Source organism: Schistocerca gregaria, unplaced genomic scaffold (genome assembly GCF_023897955.1).
Source record: "Schistocerca gregaria isolate iqSchGreg1 unplaced genomic scaffold, iqSchGreg1.2 ptg000178l, whole genome shotgun sequence".
NCBI classification, from domain to species: domain Eukaryota; kingdom Metazoa; phylum Arthropoda; class Insecta; order Orthoptera; family Acrididae; genus Schistocerca; species Schistocerca gregaria.
The window spans coordinates 11,991,066-12,006,358 of NW_026061728.1; the positions used below are offsets into that span (position 1 = coordinate 11,991,066).

Below are 15,293 nucleotides of genomic sequence, written 5' to 3' on the forward strand. Positions count from 1 at the left end.
TGGAAGACATGTTCTGAAATGCAAGTGTTGTTGTTTGGAGAGCACATCGGTTACGTGTCAGATGTGTAGCCAAGCAGTAATGGGTCGCCATAGCTGCAAATATTAGCCGGTAATATGAAGTGTTGTCAGCTGAAGTCTGATGATGCAGACGACCGTAAGGACGAAGTATCCAAGAGTACCGCTAGGCCGCGCCTCCTTAGCTCAGTGGTAGAGCACTGCTCTAATAAACCAGGCATCGGAAGTTCCATCCTCACAGGAGAATGATGAATTTTGGAAATCAGTTGCGCGTCGTGGCCGTATAGCAAACAGTATCTGTGATGACGAACAATTAGCGACAGGCGTTTTTTTGAGAATTACTCTCAGATGTGATTAAGGCGAATGGCACAGATAAAGCATTTGCCAAAGCGGTACAGCATAAAGTGGGACGAGGCAGTCTGAATTACATTTTATAGATGTATTTCTCGCATATCTCAGAGAATCTCGCGGTCGTCGTCGTCGTCGTCGTCGTCGTCGCCGCCGCCGCTTCTGCAGAAGTAGCAAATGGCCATCGTAGCAAATGCGGCGAGGGACGCCCTGCCTTGGATTCCGAATGCACAAAGTGTGTGGTCTTGTTTCTTAGTCTATATTTGGTCGGTCTCGTAAGAGGTTGAATGTAACGAATGGGTGGGAAAGAGCAAGGGGCAGCGGCTGTGTAGAACGAAAACACAAATCCTCAGGGGTGTGAGCGTTTCGAGATGAGTCGTATACCTGACATAGCTGGTCGTCAGTGACCATGTGGCCTAATGGATAAGGCGTCGGACTTCGGATCTGATGATTATAGGTTCGAATGTTGTCACGGTCCTTTTTTTTCCAGTTCTGAAAAAGAAACATACCGTTTTAATGTAGCAATTGAGCAGTACGAAACCGTCTGAATGTTGCTGTTGACCATTTTTTGCTTCGAAATGCTCTTGAGCTTGAAACACACACAACAAGACCGTTGTTAACTAGCGAAATGGTCAGCAGAGTGCCGACACCGCGAGTTTTGACTGGCACTTGCACATCTAAAACAACGACGAGAAAGTAACTCGTTCGGCTTTTGAGTCACATAAAGTATGTGTGTTAATTTGTACGCCACTAGCTCTGCATGCTGTCATGCAATTTCTTTACCTCTCAGAAATGATTATGACATAAAAGTGAAGTACGTGACGAGTGTGACGTTAGGAAAACATTAGGCAGCATGGAGAGTTTCTGTATGGGACCACCCAACCAAACGAGTACTGTGTGACGTGCTATCCGGCAGGTATTCAACGAGGTAGCTGGCTAGCTCAGTCAAGCCAGCGGCTGCGCTGGAGGTCGGACGTGCCGTGATGTGTGCTGTGCTGCGTTAACTCCGCGTGGTAAGTCTCTGCTCTTGCTGCAACGCGTCGCTGTCTATAGTATTTGTGTAGACATGAAAAAGAATTAAGAGATGTCGCAACCGCAACGAAAAGATACTTTGAAATTCACGTTTGATCGCAACTTTGTCCGACCGAGGTCATTTGATGTTGAACAGTGGTTAGAGGATGATGTTAAAATAGGACTTGATGATATTATCGGCATACATTTCTCGATTATGAACAGTGTGGTTTTCGTGAAACTTGCCAGTCCAGAATTGTGTGAAAGGATAGTTCGATCTTGTGGTGGCATTCTGAAATTTAAACATGCTGACGGAAATGTTGGGGAGGTTACCGTTGCCCATGCTGGTCTAGGTATTCGGACCGTGCGAGTCTTTGAACTTCCCTTTGAAATTACAAGTGACCAGATAAATGCTGTTATTGCTCCATACGGGAAAGTTTTGAGTAATATTGCCGAACGGTGGTCTGCTGCACACAAATTCCCTGTTTTGAATGGTGTGCGCCAATTAAAAGTCGAATTGCAGAAGCACATTCCGTCGTTTATAAACGTCTGCGGATATAGAGCTGTTGTGATGTACGATGACCAACCGAAAACGTGTGCTGTCTGCAATTTACCAGGCCACGTTCGTGCAGAATGTGTTCAAAGGCGAGTGGCGCAACTGCCTGCCGGCGATGCCGTCAGACCCCCTGCTATGTCAACGCTGCCCGTGACATATGTCGCCGTAGCGCGCGGTTTTGCAAGTGCCACTGCGCCCCCCGAAGTTACTACGAATACCGACCCACAAGCGACCGACCAACCGACCGACTCAGGTGTAGCATCTGTAGACACTCAACCCTCCTGCGAAGACATATCTGCTCCTGCCCTTGTCGCCGTGGAATCGCCCAATGAGGCAATGGATACGGACGCGACCTCAGTCGCTTCGGGTAATGCTCCTCTGCATTCAGGAGCTTCTTTAGGAGGTATCAAAAGCGTATCAGGTGCACAGAAAACGGACTCGCCACCAGCCGTTTCTAGTGGTGCTCCTCCGAATCCTGCAGCTGCCTTAGGCACTGACCACAGCCCGTCAAGTGCACTGAAATCAGACCAGGCGTCAATCACTTCGAGTAGTGCTACTTTGCAACCTGAGGCTTCTTCAGGTACCGTCCAAAGTCCACCACGAGACGCATCTCCCAAGAAATCTAAAAAACGGAGGATCGCGCGTCAAGGTGCAGAGCAGACTGCACCACAACTGCGTGAACAGGCGAAGCAAATAGGGGGCAAAATACGTCAATCTGCATCTGAGAACTTGCAGTGCAATCAGCAGTCATCTAACGAAGACCCTGTGTCCTTGGATAGTACCTCAGGTTCTGCCAGTTTGCCCTCCGATGACGTAGCAATTACCCGAACCGAAGATAAAAATCACCAGCAAACACCTGAATATAGTGCACCACTTAATGACGAACCGATGACAGGGCTGTCGAATCCGTGGGCGGACGATGTCGACGACACTACAAAGGAGGACGAAATTATGGACACCACAGGAACCGTTACAGTCACCACGATGGCCACACCACGAGATGACGTCGTCTTGAATGTCATCGCCGCGACGGATACTGTCCCAGACACGGAGAAGCCGACTGATCCCTTCCCAAGTCATGAATATTTCTAGTCTGAACGGTTTTACTGACTTGTGTCCACATGTCTCTCGTGTCAGATTTCTTAATGTTTTTTCGAAATGATATGTTGCCAGAGTTTTTCCTAATTACACTCCCGTCTTGGCTAACGTAGTTCCGTTGCAGGCCTATAAGATCGCTACGCTGAACATCAATAAAATTTGTAGCCCAGTTAATTTACAAAATTTAAAAGATTTCCTGTATGCAGCTGATGTGGACATTTTGTTTTTACAAGAAGTAACAAACATCGAACTTGACTTCATACAGGGGTATAATGCTATAGTCAATCCTGGAATTGGATGTGATTTGGGTACCGCATTTCTTTTCAAAGAGGGCGTCGTCATTACAGACGTAACAAAACTGCCTAACGGCAGAGGCATTGCCGGCACGCTTTATAACACCAGGATTATTAATGTCTATGCCCCATCTGGTTCTACCAATCGGTGCCAACGAGCACAGTTTTTTAAGGAGGGAATTGTTCCTTTGTTTGGTGTACACTGCACCCATACCATCCTTGGAGGCGACTTTAACAGTATCATACATGCCAAAGACCAAACTCCGAACTACAACAAGTCGCCGGACCTGGAACGTATCGTCACCGACCTCCGTTTAACTGATTCGTGGGAGCAAACGCACGGCGCGGCACCCGGCTTTACCCACCTCACTAATCATTCAGCGAGCCGGTTGGATCGAATATATGTCTCGCCCAATCTGAAACACCGCATCCTGCAGTCTGAAGTTTGGCCAACCGTTTTTTCGGACCACGCTGCATATATATGCACATTAAATTTGGAACGACAAGGAACCTGTCGATATAAAGGGCCATGGAAACTTAATGTTTCACACTTAAAAGATCCTGCCTGTCGAGAAGCCTTTCTCACCATTTGGAGAGCCTGCGAGACCAAACTCGTCTCTTACCACTCGACTTTGGATTGGTGGCTCAAATGCGCCAAACCTCAGATCCGGAGATGTTTCATCAACTACTCCCGGGAGAAGAGCTTTTGGCGGAAAAGAACGATAGAATTTTACTTTCATTGTCTCCGAGAACTCTACCTGCAAGGTGCTACAGCTATTGGGAACCATGGGAGAATTAAAAAAATCCAGGCAAAAATACTGACATTAAGGCGACAACAGCTTGAAGGATACCAAATAAGGTCAAGAGCAGAGACTGTGGCGCAAAAAGAAGCCACTTCGGTATATCATGTGATTCGTGAAACTAAACGAGGATTACGCAAAATACTGACGGAGCTTAAAACTGATAATGGAACCACCTTGACAATGCACAACGACATAAAAGCAGAAATACTAACCCATTTCGACAACTTGTTTTCACATAAAGAGGTAGACGAAAAAGCACAGGACGATTTACTGACCCACCTGCAAGGACGCGTTGGTAACGCGTACGCGGAAGCTCTAATAGCGGAGGCGACCGAAGACGATGTACACTATGCTGTCTATCAAAGTGCAAAAAATAAATCCCCTGGATCTGACGGCATACCAGCAGAATTTTATCAAGTCTTCTGGGAACATATAAAACATAGAATAACATGCATCTGTAATGAACTTCTGAACCTCAATAAGGAGATACCGAAAGATTTTCGCGAAGGTATGATAGTGTTAATCGCAAAAAAATCGGCTGGCAAGAAGATTGGAAATTTGAGACCAATCACTCTGCTGAACAGTGACTATAAAATTTTTTCGCGGCTCTTAGCCCACAGACTTAAAAATGTAATGGCCAGCGTCACCGGCCCATATCAGTCTAGCGTGGGCAAGGGTAGGAAAATTCAGCAGACGCTGTCCGACTACCGCGACATAATTTCAATAGCAGAAGTATGTCGACTAAAATGTGCCATCGTGTCGTTAGATTTCGATAAAGCCTTCGACAGGATCAGCCACTCCTACCTCCTGAAAACGATAGGCGCAATGGGTTTTCCGCCGAGATTCGTTGACCTCATACGACGTTTGGTAACGAATAACTCCTCCAGAATCATCATAAATGGACAGCCTAGCCGGCCAGTCGAGATCGCATGTTCCGTCAGGCAAGGTTGTCCGTTGTCCATGGCACTTTTTGCCATGGCCATCGAACCTTTGCTCGCTACCTTGACTCAGCGGTTACAAGGATTGCAAATACGAGGAAACAAAATAATATGTAAAGCTTATGCGGACGATGTTGGGTTTCTCGTTATGAATGTAGCGGAAGTCGAGACGGCAATGCACATAATAGAAAAATACGAACGAGCGTCAGCCGCGAGGTTAAACAAAACCAAGTCCGGCATATTCAATATCGGACGTGGCATTGGCATGCGCACACACGGTCAGTTACGTGAGCTAACAGCCTTGAAGTGTCTCGGCATTGATTTCCGAAAAAATATACGTCAAACTATTGCGGCCAACTATAGACAAATACTAACTACCATACGAGCTAGTGTACGGACACATAGTATTCGACAGTTAAATGAAATTCAGAGAGTGTCTTTAGCGAACGTCTCTATTACTTCCAAAGTCAATTATGTCGCCCAGATACTGCCAATACCCGCCGGCATCGCCAAACAAATTATGTCAGCAATAGGCTATTTTGTGAGCCGTGGCCACATATTTAAAATCCAGTATGACACTCTGACGCTCGCCACTAATAATGGCGGCTTAAACTTAACGACTGTTACTACAAAGTCGCAGGCTCTGTACATCTCCAATACGTTTCAACAATGGAGACAATCCGGCAGCTGTATCGCCGCGCACTTGCTATCTGAAATAGCTCCAGATGACCTCTCTCCGCCCATTAATGTGCAGCACATACCGAGCGGACTTTACCATTTACGATGGTTTTTAATAGAATATAGCTACCTACATTCAAGAATTCCGGAAAAAGACATGACAAACGTAAAAGAAATATATGGCAAATTGATGGGAGAAAAGAAGAACAACAAAATAGAACAAAACTATCCATGTTCTAACTGGAAAGTGATATGGGGAAATATTCATAACCGTAACTTAGCTACTCATCTAAAAGCAACATGGTACTTTGTTGTAAATAGGAAAGTTGCAACAAACTCGAAACTTCATACGATCCACTTAGCGGATTCGCCTTTGTGTGCAACGTGTAGTTTAATTGATAACGAAGAACATCGTTTCGTGTGTGACAAGGTTAAAGATATCTGGCTGAATGTCCGACGAAAGCTGGCACTCATCCTTCGAACGTCACCTAACGCTATAACGCCTGCGGACTTTTTGACACCGGATGATGTACCCTTTCCTAAAACGAAACGAAACGCAGTCAATTGGCTGAAAGCGGCAACGGTACATTACCTCTTCACGAAGGAAGAGAAAAGCCAAGAGGATTTTTGGATCTATCTGCTAACTGAGCATCACATGTTACTGAAGACTAGTAAATATAAAGAAACATACGCAAATTTTTTAATCAAGACCTTGATGTAAAAGAATTAACAAGAAATATCTGCGGACACAGAAGACAAACGTAAGAGAGTGTTCACCACTACTAACTTACTTTACAATCGTGGGAAAAAAAAAAAAAAAAAAAAAAAAAAAAAAAAAAAAAAAAAATTTAATTTTTACCGGAATTGCCGTTCTTTGAGTTCAACGTTTATTAATTTATTTTTCAAGAAGCCATTATAAATAGTTGCTTCTCACCGAATATGGTTTTTTTTAAGCATTTTTAGAGAGAAGAGGCAGTTTCGGAATGCCCTCTGACGTTTCTTTGTCAAGGAAGCCTATTTGCTTTAAGTGTGACAACAAAAAACAGCGATGAAGAAGGAAACAAACTGAACATAACTTCTGTTTCTACCTACTGAAGACTTCAACCAAAAATACTTTAATAAAAAAAAAAAAAAAAAAAAAAAAAAAAAGTCGGAAGAGCGTCAGACTCTTAATCCTAGGGTCGTGGGTTCGAGCGACACGCTGGGCGGAATGGAATTTTGTTCCGCTGCAGATGTAAATTACCGTTTTTCAGATTAACGAGATGTAATGGAAATAGCAACTTTAAACTTTGCCTACGTCTCTGTCAGTCACAAGGAAACTGTATTTGAATGTGAAGGTGATTTTGTAGACATGTGTGGAAGACATGTTCTGAAATGCAAGTGTTGTTGTTTGGAGAGCACATCGGTTACGTGTCAGATGTGTAGCCAAGCAGTAATGGGTCGCCATAGCTGCAAATATTAGCCGGTAATATGAAGTGTTGTCAGCTGAAGTCTGATGATGCAGACGACCGTAAGGACGAAGTATCCAAGAGTACCGCTAGGCCGCGCCTCCTTAGCTCAGTGGTAGAGCACTGCTCTAATAAACCAGGCATCGGAAGTTCCATCCTCACAGAAGAATGATGAATTTTGGAAATCAGTTGCGCGTCGTGGCCGTATAGCAAACAGTATCTGTGATGACGAACAATTAGCGACAGGCGTTTTTTTGAGAATTACTCTCAGATGTGATTAAGGCGAATGGCACAGATAAAGCATTTGCCAAAGCGGTACAGCATAAAGTGGGACGAGGCAGTCTGAATTACATTTTATAGATGCATTTCTCGCATATCTCAGAGAATCTCGCGGTCGTCGTCGTCGTCGTCGTCGTCGTCGCCGCCGCCGCTTCTGCAGAAGTAGCAAATGGCCATCGTAGCAAATGCGGCGAGGGACGCCCTGCCTTGGATTCCGAATGCACAAAGTGTGTGGTCTTGTTTCTTAGTCTATATTTGGTCGGTCTCGTAAGAGGTTGAATGTAACGAATGGGTGGGAAAGAGCAAGGGGCAGCGGCTGTGTAGAACGAAAACACAAATCCTCAGGGGTGTGAGCGTTTCGAGATGAGTCGTATACCTGACATAGCTGGTCGTCAGTGACCATGTGGCCTAATGGATAAGGCGTCGGACTTCGGATCTGATGATTATAGGTTCGAATGTTGTCACGGTCCTTTTTTTTCCAGTTCTGAAAAAGAAACATACCGTTTTAATGTAGCAATTGAGCAGTACGAAACCGTCTGAATGTTGCTGTTGACCATTTTTTGCTTCGAAATGCTCTTGAGCTTGAAACACACACAACAAGGCCGGTGTTAACTAGCGAAATGGTCAGCAGAGTGCCGACACCGCGAGTTTTGACTGGCACTTGCACATCTAAAACAACGACGAGAAAGTAACTCGTTCGGCTTTTGAGTCACATAAAGTATGTGTGTTAATTTGTACGCCACTAGCTCTGCATGCTGTCATGCAATTTCTTTACCTCTCAGAAATGATTATGACATAAAAGTGAAGTACGTGACGAGTGTGACGTTAGGAAAACATTAGGCAGCATGGAGAGTTTCTGTATGGGACCACCCAACCAAACGAGTACTGTGTGACCTGCTATCCGGCAGGTATTCAACGAGGTAGCTGGCTAGCTCAGTCGGAAGAGCGTCAGACTCTTAATCCTAGGGTCGTGGGTTCGAGCGACACGCCGGGCGGAATGGAATTTTGTTCCGCTGCAGATGTAAATTACCGTTTTTCAGATTAACGAGATGTAATGGAAATAGCAACTTTAAACTTTGCCTACGTCTCTGTCAGTCACAAGGAAACTGTATTTGAATGTGAAGGTGATTTTGTAGACATGTGTGGAAGACATGTTCTGAAATGCAAGTGTTGTTGTTTGGAAAGCACATCGGTTACGTGTCAGATGTGTAGCCAAGCAGTAATGGGTCGCCATAGCTGCAAATATTAGCCGGTAATATGAAGTGGTGTCAGCTGAAGTCTGATGATGCAGACGACCGTAAGGACGAAGTACCCAAAAGTACCACTAGGCCGCGCCTCTTTAGCTCAGTGGTAGAGCACTGCTCTAATAAACCAGGCATCGGAAGTTCCATCCTCACAGGAGAGAGATGAATTTTGGAAATCAGTTGCGCGTCGTGGCCGTATAGCAAACAGTATCTGTGATGACGAACAATTAGCGACAGGCGTTTTTTTAAGAATTACTCTCAGATGTGATTAAGGCGAATGGCGCAGATAAAGCATTTGCCCAAGGGGTACAGCATAAAGTGGGACGAGGCAGTCTGAATTACATTTTATAGATGTATTTCTCACATATCTCAGAGAATCTCGCGGTCGTCGTCGACGTCGTCGTCGCCGCCGCCGCCGCTTCTGCAGAAGTAGCAAATGGCTATCGTAGCAAATGCGGCGAGGGACGCCCTGCCTTCGATTCAGAATGCAAAAAGTGTGTGGTCTTGTTTCTCAGTTTATATTTGGTCGGTCTCGTAAGAGGTTGAATGTAACGAATGGATGGGAAAGAGCAAGGGGCAGCGGCTGTGTAGAACGAAAACACAAATCCTCATGGGTGTGAGCGTTTCGAGATGAGTCGTATACATGACATAGCTGGTCGTCAGTGACAATGTGGCCTAATGGATAAGGCGTCGGACTTCGGATCTGATGATTACAGGTTCGAATGTTGTCACGGCCGTTTTTTTTTCCAGTTCTGAAAAAGAAACATACCGTTTTAATGTAGCAATTGAGCAGTACGAAACCGTCTGAATGTTGCTGTTGACCATTTTTTGCTTGGAAATGCTCTTGAGCTTGAAACACACAACAAGACCGGTGTTAACTAGCGAAATGGTCAGCAGAGTGCCGACACCGCGAGTTTTGACTGGCACTTGCACATCTAAAACAACGACGAGAAAGTAACTCGTTCGGCTTTTGAGTCACATAAAGTATGTGTGTTAATTTGTACGCCACTAGCTCTGCATGCTGTCATGCAATTTCTTTACCTCTCAGAAATGATTATGACATAAAAGTGAAGTACGTGACGAGTGTGACGTTAGGAAAACATTAGGCAGCATGGAGAGATTCTGTATGGGACCACCCAACCAAACGAGTACTGTGTGACGTGCTATCCGGCAGGTATTCAGCGAGGTAGCCGGCTAGCTCAGTCGGTAGAGCGCAGGCTCTTAATCCTAGGGTCGTGGGTTCGAGCCACAGGCTGGGCGGAACGGGATTTTGTTCCGCTGCAGATGCAAATTACCGTTTTTCTGATTAACGAGATGTAATGGAAATAGCAACTTTAAACTTTGCCTACGTCTCTGTCAGTCACAAGGAAACTGTATTTGAATGTGAAGGTGATTTTGTAGACATGTGTGGAAGACATGTTCTGAAATGCAAGTGTTGTTGTTTGGAGAGCACATCGGTTACGTGTCAGATGTGTAGCCAAGCAGTAATGGGTCGCCATAGCTGCAAATATTAGCCGGTAATATGAAGTGTTGTCAGCTGAAGTTTGATGATGCAGACGACCGTAAGGACGAAGTACCCAAAAGTACCACTAGGCCGCGCCTCTTTAGCTCAGTGGTAGAGCACTGCTCTAATAAACCAGGCATCGGAAGTTCCATCCTCACAGGAGAAAGATGAATTTTGTAAATCAGTTGCGCGTCGTGGCCGTATAGCAAACAGTATCTGTGATGACGAACAATTAGCGACAGGCGTTTTTTTAAGAATTACTCTCAGATGTGATTAAGGCGAATGGCGCAGATAAAGCATTTGCCAAAGCGGTACAGCATAAAGTGGGACGAGGCAGTCTGAATTACATTTTATAGATGTATTTCCCACATATCTCAGAGCCTCTCGCGGTCGTCGTCGTCGTCGTCGTCGTCGTCGTCGTCGTCGTCGCCGCTTCTGCAGAAGTAGCAAATGGCCATCGTAGCAAATGCGGCGAGGGACGCCCTGCCTTGGATTCCGAATGCACAAAGTGTGTGGTCTTGTTTCTCAGTTTATATTTGGTCGGTCTCGTAAGAGGTTGAATGTAACGAATGGGTGGGAAAGAGCAAGGGGCAGCGGCTGTGTAGAACGAAAACACAAATCCTCAGGGGTGTGAGCGTTTCGAGATGAGTCGTATACATGACATAGCTGGTCGTCAGTGACCATGTGGCCTAATGGATAAGGCGTCGGACTTCGGATCCGATGATTACAGGTTCGAATGTTGTCACGGCCCTTTTTTTTCCAGTTCTGAAAAAGAAACATACCGTTTTAATGTAGCAATTGAGCAGTACTAAACCGTCTGAATGTTGCTGTTGACCATTTTTTGCTTGGAAATGCTCTTGAGCTTGAAACACACATAATAAGACCGGTGTTAACTAGCGAAATGGTCAGCAGAGTGCCGACACCGCGAGTTTTGACTGGCACTTGCACATCTAAAACAACGACGAGAAAGTAACTCGTTCGGCTTTTGAGTCACATAAAGTATGTGTGTTAATCTGTACGCCACTAGCTCTGCATGCTGTGATGCAATTTCTTTACCTCTCAGAAATGATTATGACATAAAAGTGAAGTACGTGACGAATGTGACGTTAGGAAAACATTAGGCAGCATGGAGAGTTTCTGTATGGGACCACCCAAAGAAACGAGTACTGTGTGACGTGCTATCCGGCAGGTATTCAACGAGGTAGCCGGCTAGCTCAGTCGGTAGAGCGTCAGGCTCTTAATACTAGGGTCGTGGGTTCGAGCCACACGCTGGGCGGAACGGGATTTTGTTCCGCTGCAGATGTAAATTACCGTTTTTCTGATTAACGAGATGTAATGGAAATAGCAACTTTAAACTTTGCCTACGTCTCTGTCAGTCACAAGGAAACTGTATTTGAATGTGAAGGTGATTTTGTAGACATGTGTGGAAGACATGTTCTGAAATGCAAGTGTTGTTGTTTGGAGAGCACATCGGTTACGTGTCAGATGTGTAGCCAAGCAGTAATGGGTCGCCATAGCTGCAAATATTAGCCGGTAATATGAAGTGTTGTCAGCTGAAGTCTGATGATGCAGACGACCGTAAGGACGAAGTACCCAAAGGTACCACTAGGCCGCGCCTCTTTAGCTCAGTGGTAGAGCACTGCTCTAATAAACCAGGCATCGGAAGTTCCATCCTCACAGGAGAAAGATGAATTTTGGAAATCAGTTGCGCGTCGTGGCTGTATAGCAAACAGTATCTGTGATGACGAACAATTAGCGACAGGCGTTTTTTTAAGAATTACTCTCAGATGTGATTAAGGCGAATGGCGCAGATAAAGCATTTGCCAAAGCGGTACAGCATAAAGTGGGTCGAGGCAGTCTGAATTACATTTTATAGATGTATTTCTCACATATCTCAGAGCCTCTCGCGGTCGTCGTCGTCGTCGTCGTCGTCGTCGCCGCCGCCCCCGCCGCCGCTTCTGCAGAAGTAGCAAATGGCTATCGTAGCAAATGCGGCGAGGGACGCCCTGCCTTCGATTCCGAATGCACAAAGTGTGTGGTCTTGTTTCTCAGTCTATATTTGGTCGGTCTCGTAAGAGGTTGAATGTAACGAATGGGTGGGAAAGAGCAAGGGGCAGCGGCTGTGTAGAACGAAAACACAAATCCTCAGGGGTGTGAGCGTTTCGAGATGAGTCGTATACATGACATAGTTTTTAGTCAGTGACCATGTGGCCTAACGGATAAGGCGTCGGACTTCGGATCTGATGATTACAGGTTCGAATGTTGTCACGCTCGTTTTTTTTCAGTTCTGAACAAGAAACATACCGTTTTAATGTAGCAATTGAGCAGTACGAAACCGTCTGAATGTTGCTGTTGACCATTTTTTGCTTGGAAATGCTCTTGAGCTTGAAACACACATTAAGACCGTTGTTAACTAGCGAAATGGTCAGCAGAGTGCCGACACCGCGAGTTTTGACTGGCACTTGCACATCTAAAACAACGACGAGAAAGTAACTCGTTCGGCTTTTGAGTCACATAAAGTATGTGTGTTAATTTGTACGCCGCTAGCTCTGCATGCTGTCATGCAATTTCTTTACCTCTCAGAAATGATTATGACATAAAAGTGAAGTACGTGACGAGTGTGACGTTAGGAAAACATTAGGCAGCATGGAGAGATTCTGTATGGGACCACCCAACCAAACGAGTACTGTGTGACGTGCTATCCGGCAGGTATTCAACGAGGTAGCCGGCTAGCTCAGTCGGTAGAGCGTCAGACTCTTAATCCTAGGGTCGTGGGTTCGAGCCACACGCTGGGCGGAACGGAATTTTGTTCCGCTGCAGATGTAAATTACCGTTTTTCTGATTAACGAGATGTAAAGGAAATAGCAACTTTAAACTTTGCCTACGTCTCTGTCAGTCACAAGGAAACTGTATTTGAATGTGAAGGTGATTTTATAGACATGTGTGGAAGACATGTTCTGAAATGCAAGTGTTGTTGTTTGGAGAGCACATCGGTTACGTGTCAGATGTGTAGCCAAGCATTAATGGGTCGCCATAGCTGCAAATATTAGCCGGTAATATGAAGTGTTGTCAGCTGAAGTCTGATGATGCAGACGACCGTAAGGACGAAGTATCCAAGGGTACCGCTGAGCCGCGCCTCTTTAGCTCAGTGGTAGAGCACTGCTCTAACAAACCAGGCATCGGAAGTTCCATCCTCACAGAAGAAAGATGAATTTTGGAAATCAGTTGCGCGTCGTGGCCGTATAGCAAACAGTATCTGTGATGACGAACAATTAGCGACAGGCGTTTTTTTAAGAATTACTCTCAGATGTGATTAAGGCCAATGGCGCAGATAAAGCATTTGCCAAAGCGGTACAGCATAAAGTGGGACGAGACAGTCTGAATTACATTTTATAGATGTATTTCTCACATATCTCAGAGCCTCTCGCGGTCGTCGTCTTCGTCGTCGTCGTCGTCGTCGTCGTCGTCGTCGTCGCCGCCGCCGCTTCTGCAGAAGTAGCAAATGGCTATCGTAGCAAATGCGGCGAGGGACGCCCTGCCTTCGATTCCGAATGCACAAAGTGTGTGGTCTTGTTACTCAGTCTATATTTGGTCGGTCTCGTAAGAGGTTGAATGTAACGAATGGGTGGGAAAGAGCAAGGGGCAGCGGCTGTGTAGAACGAAAACACAAATCCTCAGGATTGTGAGCGTTTCGAGATGAGTCGTATACATGTCATAGTTTGTAGTCAGTGACCATGTGGCCGAACGGATAAGGCGTCGGACTTTAGATCTGATGATTACAGGTTCGAATGTTGTCACGCTCGTTTTTTTCCAGTTCTGAAAAAGAAACATACCGTTTTAATGTAGCAATTGAGCAGTACGAAACCGTCTGAATGTTGCTGTTGACCATTTTTTGCTTGGAAATGCTCTTGAGCTTGAAACACACACAACAAGACCGGTGTTAACTAGCGAAATGGTCAGCAGAGTGCCGACACCGCGAATTTTGACTGGCACTTGCACATCTAAAACAACGACGAGAAAGTAACTCGTTCGGCTTTTGAGTCACATAAAGTACGTGTGTTAATTTGTACGCCACTAGCTCTGCATGCTGTCATGCAATTTCTTTACCTCTCAGAAATGATTATGACATAAAAGTGAAGTACGTGACGAGTGTGACGTTAGGAAAACATTAGGCAGCATGGAGAGATTCTGTATGGGACCACCCAACCAATCGAGTACTGTGTGACGTGCTATCCGGCAGGTATTCAACGAGGTAGCTGGCTAGCTCAGTCGGTAAAGCGTCAGACTCTTAATCCTAGGGTCGTGGGTTCGAGCCACACGCTGGGCGGAACGTAATTTTGTTCCGCTGCAGATGTAAATTACCGTTTTTCTGCTTAACGAGATGTAATGGAAATAGCAACTTTAAACTTTGCCTACGTCTCTGTCAGTCACAAGGAAACTGTATTTGAATGTGAAGGTGATTTTGTAGACATGTGTGGAAGACATGTTCTGAAATGCAAGTGTTGTTGTTTGGAGAGCACATCGGTTACGTGTCAGATGTGTAGCCAAGCAGTAATGGGTCGCCATAGCTGCAAATATTAGCCGGTAATATGAAGTGTTGTCAGCTGAAGTTTGATGATGCAGACGACCGTAAGGACGAAGTACCCAAAAGTACCACTAGGCCGCGCCTCTTTAGCTCAGTGGTAGAGCACTGCTCTAATAAACCAGGCATCGGAAGTTCCATCCTCACAGGAGAAAGATGAATTTTGTAAATCAGTTGCGCGTCGTGGCCGTATAGCAAACAGTATCTGTGATGACGAACAATTAGCGACAGGCGTTTTTTTAAGAATTACTCTCAGATGTGATTAAGGCGAATGGCGCAGATAAAGCATTTGCCAAAGCGGTACAGCATAAAGTGGGACGAGGCAGTCTGAATTACATTTTATAGATGTATTTCCCACATATCTCAGAGCCTCTCGCGGTCGTCGTCGTCGTCGTCGTCGTCGTCGTCGTCGCCGCCGCCGCTTCTGCAGAAGTAGCAAATGGCCATCGTAGCAAATGCGGCGAGGGACGCCCTGCCTTGGATTCCGAATGCACAA

General features: G+C 45.5%; 1 non-coding gene across 1 annotated transcript; it reads left to right on the forward strand.

Moving 5' to 3' along the window:
* Positions 1-12,938: 12,938 nt before the first annotated feature.
* Trnak-cuu (transfer RNA lysine (anticodon CUU)) lies at positions 12,939-13,011 on the forward strand. The gene has a single exon. It is a non-coding gene; the product is annotated as a tRNA-Lys (tRNA).
* The last annotated feature ends 2,282 nt before the right edge of the window (positions 13,012-15,293 follow it).